The sequence below is a fragment of the Sprattus sprattus genome, assembly GCF_963457725.1.
Source record: "Sprattus sprattus genome assembly, chromosome: 6".
Taxonomy (NCBI): domain Eukaryota; kingdom Metazoa; phylum Chordata; class Actinopteri; order Clupeiformes; family Clupeidae; genus Sprattus; species Sprattus sprattus.
Genome location: NC_137925.1, coordinates 26,885,416 through 26,895,758, shown reverse-complemented (window position 1 = coordinate 26,895,758; position 10,343 = coordinate 26,885,416).

Genomic DNA, 10,343 nt, shown 5'->3' with positions numbered 1-10,343 from the left:
GGGGACAGGAGAAACTAATTAAGACAATGAGTGGACTGATTAACGGACAGGTGTGGTTATTGGTGACAGGGAATCCAGGAAGTGACAGAGGGCAGGTGGGGGCGGAGTCTAGAACACAACAGAAACACATGGCATAACAACACACGAACACATGTCAAAACAAACACAAGACAGAGTCCCTTGAGCAGCAGGGAGGATACTAACAAAGCCAATGTAGCTGCTCAACCCGTAGGGCTCACCTTTGCCGTTCTTCACGGTGGCATAAAAGTGTCGCAGTGTCTCATTTAGGCCGCTTTTGGTGACCGACCTCAGATCCATTGTAATCGATTTTTCTGCGCACCATGACTGAAAACAGCGGACGGCCCACATCGTCTGCTTTATAGTCCCGACTTCATTTCTAGCCTTTGCCAACGCTTCTATTTCAGCCTCTGTCTTCTCCCCATGCCTGGTCTTTTTGATCTCTTTCTCCTCCATTCGGTCAATAGTCTCCCACCACTCGTCAAACGACATCCCACCCAACAAATCAAAATTCACAAAAAAATCTGCCATTCTTTTTACCTGCTTGCTTCGTTGTAACTTTGTAACGTCTTTTCTTTAAATATTCCATGCGCAGTAATATGGAATGTTATCATAGAATGTTATGAGGTGAAATTGTAAGGTAATGCTGGATTTTACAACGGCTTTTAGCCAATCACAATCAAGGATTTGAACAATCAGGTTTAGAAATAGACTTATATGATGTCTATGGTTGTCGCTGCCAAATGTGAGGACCCGCCTGATGTGAGTCCGCATGCGCAAACTTTGCGACACTATTGTAGTACAACGAGCCAGCCCTCTGTTCCGTTTTCCCTACCTACCGTACCTACCATCCTTAGTGTGAGTATGTAGGGTGTTCCGTTTTCCGATTTCCCATTTCCGCGTCGAAAAGAAGTATACCCAAAGGACCCGTATCTGTACTCATAACGGTCAAAACGCTGAGTGTGGAAGCAGGGTACACTGTCCATTCTCAACGGCCGCCATCTTGTCAACGTAGCGGAAGAGGCGGACCCAGGCAGAGCCGCTCAGCTCGAAAAAGACAAACGCGGGGCTTGTCGCGATCGTAATTTCCGGTAAGTGCACCACGGAGTATTAGATTTGGAGCAGCACTCACCTGCTGAGAATCTGCGTACCTAGTGAGTGTGTACTGTGTACTGCGTATAAGTATAGGTACGGTAGGTACGGTAGGTAGGGAAAATGGAACAGAGGGCAGGTAATGCTGGTGGTGTAGGCCATAGACATGTATAGGTAGACACCGCCTCCACTGCTTCTCGGTGAAACGCGTTGCCGCCATTTTGGGAAAGGAGCTCTCTGCCGTCAGAGGTCTGTCAGACGTGTCAAACTAGCGCAAGTTGCCAGGAGCTGCGGTTTATCTGGATAAAAATCACGATAACCTTTTACATTTCGCAACCAATTTCATGGAGTATTCAAGGGTTTATGCTCTACGTGAAGTGTGTGAAAAAGATTTGCCTCTACGTTACTTTGAATCTCGCTAGTTTAATCGCCAGTCATACATGTGCATGGGTCTATAATAAACGCTCGTGCATTTTGAAAATACTGAGAAGATCTATAAACTATCGAAATAGTGCTTCTTTAGTTACTACGTATTGACCATCATTAAGAGAAAGAGCATACATCAAATAGTGAGAAACTGGCAGTCAGTGTGTTTTTCATAGTTTAATAGTTCCTTTTCAAGTGTGCATTAAGAAACCTTGAACAGTGCAATTGGCAATACACAGTTATTTCACAAATCAACATTAGGCTACAAAAAAAATCTATATATTTCTATAGCAGTAAAAATATACACATCTCAATATATACATAGCCTACACATCTCAATAGTTGAACTGTAATATAAATAACATAGCATATGCAGCCGCGGAAAAAATTAAGAGACCACTTCAAAATTATCAGTTTCTCTGGTTTTACTATTTGTTGGTATGTGTTAAAGTAAAATGTACATTTTTGTTTTATTCTATAACCTACTGGCAACATTCCTACCAAATTTCAAATAAAAATATTGTCATTTAGATCATTTATTTGCAGAAAAATGACAATTGGTCAAAATAGCAAAAAAGATGCAATGTCTTCAGATCTCGAATAACGCTAAGAAAACAAGCTCATATTCATTTTTAAACTACACAATACTAATGCTTTAACTTAGGAAGAGTTCAGAAATCAATATTTGGTGGAATAACCTGGATTTAAAATCACAACTTTCATGTGTCTTGGCATGCTCTCCACCAGTCTTTCACATTGCCGTTGGGTGCCTTTATGCTACTCCTGGCGCAAGAATTCAAGCAGCTCAGCTTCTTTTCATGGCTTGTGACCATCCATCTTCCTCTTGATCACATTTCAGAGTTTTTTTTATGGGATTCAGGTCTCGAAATTGGGCTGGCCATGACAGGGTCCTGATCTGGTGATACTCCATCCACACCTTTACTGGCCTGGCTGTGTGGCATGGAGCATTGCCCTGCTGGAAAAAACACTTCTCAGAGTTGGGGAACATTGTCAGAGCAAAAGGAAGCAAGTTTTTCTTCCGGGACAACGTTGTACTTTGCCTGGCTGAGGTTTGTAAAAGACCATAAGGATTGAACCAAAGCCGACTGGAGGGTCTCCTAGTTCGTCTTCTCTGATGAGTCCAATTTCACAGTAGGTGCAAGACTCTGTGGCTTGTAGGCCTCTCCAGGTCTCCGTCTAACCATCAGACGACCATGTGTTGGGCAAAGCTGAAAATTGGACTCATCAGAAGACTGTAATCACTTGTGTTCTCTACTCTTCCATCTCTTTCACAAATAATGAAATCGTAGTATAGTATTTTTCCTTGCGTTTGTTTAGGCGAACTGCTTTCCTTTCCGATCAAGCGAGTGGTGCGCGCTCCCTCGAGGGGGTGCATCTGCCGCGGAGGGTGCTGAATCGGGTACAGCACAGGCGTTCTGGGAGAAGTATGGGGTCCCTGGCGTCCTTGGCGCTATAGACTGCACCCATATTCACATACGTGCCCCCCCAGTGTTTTATACAACATTGCCATGAATCATGGATGTGTCAATGACATAAATGAGGATAGATTAGAGGACTTTAGAAGACGTGAGGTTGAACTGCATGTGCCGATGGGTGCAATATTATTACCATGCATACATAACCTAGTGATTCAGTGAGGGTGAACCCAAAACATCGGAAAGTATGTTTTTGTGACTTTTATTTCAAATATGTTGCCACCAAAAAACGAATGCTAGTAACTGAAAAAATACAAACGAGAAATGAAATGTGGAAAGATTTCTCCAAACAAGCATGGGAAAATATTGCCGTGATTGTTTCTGGTAAGACACGTTCTGGTGGCCTCACGGTCTTCCTCCAGGTAATTCCGCCATTATAATAACAAGCCGCTATGGAATATGCGCTCCTCGCTCTTAAAGGGTATGTGAGATGAAACTCTGATTGGTTTATTGCATATTACGCCCAAACCACACCTATGGCTGAGTAACCTCCTTTGGACCAACCCATTTGACATCTGCGCTGGGTCCGCCGTTATAATAGCAAATGCGCCATAGAGCCGCCCACACAGCTACTTGCGTTTGGCGCTGTCCTACTTGTGTTTCTGATCGTTAAAATAGGGCCCATAATGTTTGTTTTCTGTACCAGAAAGAGAACTCCGTGTCATGTAAGGCTGGAATGTCTTGACCATAGATATATAGATAAAGTAAGGGATAATGTATAGAACGTAGGTCATTGTCGGGAAAATAATCCCCGACAGGGCGAACAGCACCCCGACGCGAAACGGAGGGGTGTTGCTTCACCCTGAAGGGGCTTATTTTCCCGACAATGACCAGCGTTCTATACATTATCCCGCTTATTATACGGCTACTTGCCAACACAAAAACATAACTTCACACAGTGTGTTTTTCTTCCATTTACTTGTTACTATTAGTAATAAAAAGCGGAGAAAGCAGAGAAATAGTTCGTCAAAGACGTTGAACTTCAGACATTTAACAAACATTCTTTAGAACACAGCTGCTCAACCGTCCGCTGAAACTCCATTGATAAGTTACCGGACTACTTGCGGAGTGCTACGAAAGACGTGAATCAGAGGCAAAAAGGCCACTTTCCTTGACAGCGGACCGGTTAATAACGGACCGCAGAACGTTGGGAAGCCCCATTCAAGTGCATGGAGCATTCTACAGCATTAAGAAGAGCCGTGTAATAAGGCTAGTTATTATATGGCAACGACAGTACAAGCATTCTGATTGGCTAATGGGTAGTCATGCCAGCCGCGTATTGACGTTCTAGCCGGTCTGCGGTCTGATAACTATTTTTATTGCACTCAGGTGACATCAATCTTAAAAATGAGTGATACCATGTACCAAGTACTAAACATTACATCCTTAAAAATTAGCGATATATCAACAGCCATGAGCTTGTATTGATAGAATCAGGACTCCTATTATGAAATTATCTGAGAACAGGAAACCAGTTGAATGTCGTGGTACCATGACAGTTGATGACAGTTGAAGAATAAAGACTCAAGAATTCGCGAACATTTTGATATCGGGTAATACTTTATAGGACTTAGTACAGGTCAGTACAATTCAGAGCAGCGAAAATGTGTTATTGAAAGTGATGATGAAGACTTGACTACTATAGTTTGAAAACCTTGTGTTTAACTGTAAATTGAAGCCATTTAAGCTGAGCCCTGTTGTCCGTTTTCTATTGATCATTGTAATGTAACTTGAAGTTAGCAAGTCATTGTTTGCTAGGCAACACCTGAAACACTGTGTCGTGAGAAGACCTGAGAGCTGAACAAAACGACATGTTTTCTATTTACAATTACCATTTATTCTCAAAATGAAAAGAGTTAAAAATGCCATATAATAAACAACTTACTAACCTCGACCTTTCGGTCATGCAGGTAAATTATCAGACTTCGTCTTTGCCTTATCAAACTCGCTATCGCTCTGTCGATACGTTACGGCCTCAGTCTGATAATTTACCTGCATGACCTCACTCTCGGTTAGTAAGTAGTTAATAACTTGCCCGCGTTTCTGGCTGACAGAGTTGAATGTCTGCACATGGCGGACATTTTGCGTCAGTATAGCTCGCTCACCCTTAACATTGTGTTGGTAGTGGTACATACTTCTGAAATAACCAGAACTTGCTTAATTTTCAACCGATTTTCAAACGGGTTGGTTTGTTGTGAACGTAAGATATTTCTTATGGCACTGCATACTTATGAAGAATTATAAACATGGGATAGGTGCAATAAATACACATGCACAAGCTATTTATGTAAAATCAATATCTAGGCTACTAAAACTTAGCATACAGAATGGCAACAGGAGATAAATGTATACTATTATTATCACCTTTATAAAAGCAATATTACTGATATAATAAAATAAAGGTGATCCCACGGGTTCTCGTTTCAAGGGAACGTTCAATAGAGCAGGCTGCACAAAAGCCTGGCATCCTCATTGGCAATAAATTCAGCAATTTCCTGTCGAAATCATAATGTAAGATGTTTAACAAACCAACCCAATTGGAAATCATGTGCAACTTCAGTTTTATTATGTGGAACTTAAGTTATATTGAAAAAAAGAACAATTGTGCCTCGCCAATTGATTTTAAAGGCACCCAGTGCAACTTTATGTAAACATTCAATGAAAAATAAACATAACATTTCTAGTCTTTTTTACACGTAGTAAGTTTCAATAACTCCATATCATTACATATCGTCATTCAAGGAGCAAAGATGAGACGTCGTTGTGTGGTGAGAACTGATAGAAAATCGTAAACAACAACAATGGCCGGTGGGGAGAGGCCATTTTTCCATTGACTGGAATCCTGCTGTATTTATTGTAGGTTACACAAAATAAAGAAAATGGCGGCGATTGTTGTTGTTATCGATTTTCTATCAGTTCTCACCACACGACGACGTCTCATCTTTGCTCCTTGAATTTCGATATGTAATGGTATGGAGTTATTGAAACTTACTACGTGTAAAAAAGACTAGAAATTGAATGTTTATTTTTAAGCCTCGAAAGTTGCACTGGGTGCCTTTAAATGACTGATACACAATAGCTGTGATACACAATTAAGCTGCACATTTCAACTTGTTCAAGCATCCAGAATTATTACCAAGGTAATGACGTTTGTAAATCAAGTCATTTGTAAATCCGTCAAGATTTCCGCGAGATAAGAGTGTAAACGATTGTGAAGATCACTGACGTTACCTAACGTACCACTGATCCCTCCCGGAAGCTAAACTGTCTAAAAATGGCCTCCTGTGCGGTCGTTCAAGAGTCCGCCGTAATACATATAGCCTTTATATAAGATATATATGGTCTTGACCATCTCCACCACCCCTGTTAAACCCTTCCAGCACTGAGGTGCCCCGTGGGGCAGTTGGTGCTATTTTTATTAATAGAATTTAAAATCTCCGCGAGTTTTTGTCCTACAAACATAAAACTAACACCCACAGCAACCTTGAACCCTTTACTTTTTAAATATATACAGTTTGAAACTAAAGTATAAATAATCACGTTGTAAGGAGGATATAACTAATCCTTTGCACATTTCAGCCTCTGAGTGAGGGTTTGACCCTCCCATTAGCAAATGACAACTATTCATATGATAAGGGTATGGTAATTCAGTGATCACTATTGGTTCATGATGTGTCAAGAAAACCTGTAGGGGGTAGTGGGGCACAAAGACATTCCAGTCTATTACGTCATGGCCATTGTCTCTGACCAAGGTGTCCCAGAATGTTCACACCTATCTCATCAATATGCATAGTGGTCTAAGTGAAGAAAAGTGTCACTTTCTATATTACTTATAATTAGTATAGAAACCACACACAATTTCTGAATGCTAAACTCACCTATGTGGAGCAAACACTTATGTTTACAAGGTTCAGAGTAAAAAAGAAAACTTCCAAAATATTAACAATGTGTTTTTGTACAAAGTCTGAGCACCTCTAAAACTAGATTTCATTTTAGTGTCATTTTAATAAAAAACTTGTTTTACTACATTCCGTTTACTTTCATAAATTTTGTGCTGAGGTGTTCTAGAATATAATCATAAATGCCACTTTGACCTCATGGTTTTTAGTTAGGTGAAATATACAAAAATATCAGGCATGGCAGAATACTTAACAGAGTCAAAAAAGGCCTTAGTGTTGAAAGTGTTTATGTCCTTGCCTTGGCAATATGCACCCATTCATTTGGGTGATGGACTGAAGGGAGGAGTGCATTTGTTTGGCTGATGAGTAATAATATCAACAATCTATCTAGAATAGGGTACTGTTCGGCGTAGTTCGCTAAGCGGTTTAGCGAGCTAGATTCCAGGCTAAAAAAACGCCCCTTTATCGGGTTTGGCAAAGCAACTTCTGATAAATTACCATAGTAACATATCTCTAAGCACTAACCTGCTCCAGCAAGGGGGTGCAACGGCGGTCTCTTGAACGTCCGCACAGGAGGCCATTTTAAGGACGGAATAGCTTCCGGGAGGGATCAGTGGTACGTTAGGTAACGTCAGTGATCTTCACAATCGTTTACACTCTTATCTCGCGGAAATGTTGACGGATTTACAAATGACTTGATTGACAATCGTCATTACCTTGGTAATACTTCTGGATGCTTGAACATGTTGAAATGGGCAGCTTAATTGTGTATCACGGATATTGTGTATCAGTCATTTTACATCAATTGGCGAGGCATAATTGTTCTTTCTTTTCAATATAACTTAAGTTGCACATAATAAAACTGAAGTTGCACATGATTTCCAATCGGGTTGGTTTGTGAAACATCTTACATTATGATTTCGACAGGAAATTGCTGACTTTATTGCCAATGAAGATGCCATAATTTTGTGCAGCCTACTCTATTGAACGCTCCCTTGAAACGAGACCTGTCAAAGACCTGTCAATGTTATTTTCATATAAAAACCCATGTTTATAATTCTTCATAAGTATGTAGTGCCATAAGAAATATCTTACGTTTATAACAAACCAACCCGTTTGAAAATCGGTTGAAAATTGAGCAAGTTCTGGTTATTTAAAAAGTACCACCACCAACACAATGTTAAGGGGAGTGAGCTATTCCGTCTCAAAATGGCCGAATTGTGCGGACATTTGACTCCGTCGGCCAGCAACGCGGGCAACTTATCTAGCCTTTATCTAAGATATCTATGTGCTCCAGGGCAGGCTAAAATAAGAGTACCTGGATTAAGTTTGCCACACCCCCCAGCAACGCTGGACTGGGCATAGGGCATGGCGGGCAATTGCCCGGTGGCCTGAAGCCTTTTATTTATTTTTTTATTCATGCCAAACTTGCGTCTAACGTAGCAGGCCACGTTAACTTCAATGCAGGCCACATTAACGTCAATTCAAGTTAAACAGGCGGATCTGCCCGCGGGCCCTGGCCTTCAAGTATTCTAGCTAAAGTTTTCAGCGCTAACCTCTTTAGTTAGAGTTAGTTGTCTCAACAACTATTTATACTCCTATAATACCGTACGTATCTTCGTCATGGTGGGTATTATTTTTGCCAAAAAAATTGTAGCAATTAAGAACAACAGCACATGATTAACCTACATACACTGAAGAAACAATAAAGAAAAACGATTCAATGAAACGAATAAGTTATTTCTTTGGTATTTTGTCATTCAGAATTTCAGATTTGCAATGGGGATTTCTGGGTAACATGTTTAACACTGTTAATGGACCAGATCATTTAAATATTCGTCTCGCGAGAAAGTAACAGAGTGACATTAAGGCTGCTAACTGTCAATAGCAAAGGAGCAAGACTGCTATACCCTATTGTGAAGGCTACACCTACGAGTCTGTTGAAAATGTCTTATAAACACAAAAGTGGCAGTAAGAAAAGGCAAGAGAGAAAAGAGCTGCAGGAGAAGGTGGCAAAGCTACCTAAATTAGATTATTTTTATTTTTCAACAAACGTTCGCCAGTCCGTGGAGTCTGCTAGTGTTACGACCCTCCTGCTAGCACACAAGGCTCGTCGAATGCCATTCAAATAGGTGAGTAGTACCAGGGTATTTGATGGGCTGCCATGCCCCCTTTAACAAGTCGCAGTGGAGCACCAGTTTCATTATGTGTTTTTCACATGGGCGTAACAATGCGTATGGACGCTATGGACGTGTCCATACCAATATTTGGATACGTTTAAAATGTCCATACCAATTTTGAATGGGTAATTGCACGGCATTCGGGAAATAAATGGTTCATTTTACCCTCATGCGTATGCGTAGTGTACCTTCTATCAAAGACGGCACGTCATTGGTGGGGACAGCCTTGCTATCTGTGATTGGCTCATCTTCCTGCACTAGTTAGCGTTAGTTATCGTTGCTAGGGTGGTAGTTAAGCGCGCGGTGACAGCAGGATAATGTCTGCTTCGGGCAGGATAATGTCTGCTTCGGGCAGGGAAAGGAAACTGACGGACATAAGAGGCTATTTCACCAAATCAACAGTAAGTTTATCACAGAACAGTCTTTTAAAAACCTGTTCGGTCACGTCCCCTTTCAGTGAAATGTCGCTTCACACACTGTGGAGGCGACCGTCCGAGCTGCTAAAATGACATCTAAGTTTTGTTTAATTTATGCTGTCTAAGTGGCTGTAAATGTCGTGGCTTCCACGGATTGATGTAGAAATGCACAACGAACTGATTGCACTCGTTTAAACCTTATTACTATCCAACCCAGAATTGGTTAAAATGCTGGAAATTGCATCTAAAAAATGCAAAATTTTATGGGGGAGGACCCCCAGACCCCCCGTCTAAACGCCATCAACCTACACGCTCATTATGTCCCCACCAATGTCAACACCATTGTTACGCCCTTGGTTTTTCAGATGTGGGTAAAGCAGGTGTGTCGCTTGTCATCCATGTTTTAAGAACGCTTTAGCACACTTTGACCCTGTGTTTACGTTACCGCGAGTCGGAGCGCGTCGCTATCCATGTTTCTAATACATTTGTCACTGTTCTGTCTACTTTCAAAGAGCAAGAGGACTTTGAGTGTGAGAGGTGTCGGGCCATCCGTGACCGCACCATGGCAAGAAGGATGGAAAACAGAACGTGTGTGTCTGTGTTTAATAATTTAGTTAGTTTCATCGTGTCTGCGTTGCTTGTATACACAATTTAAATATCCTATTGAAACTTCTTCTTGTAAATATTGTTAATATACGTTTGCTGTTCCTCTTAATAAATTAGTTAATTACGTTATGTGGGACGTCTGTCATTTTTAAGATCAGGGTTATCGCAAACAGTGCTATCTAGGCTACTTTCTGACCATTTCTAACGAGT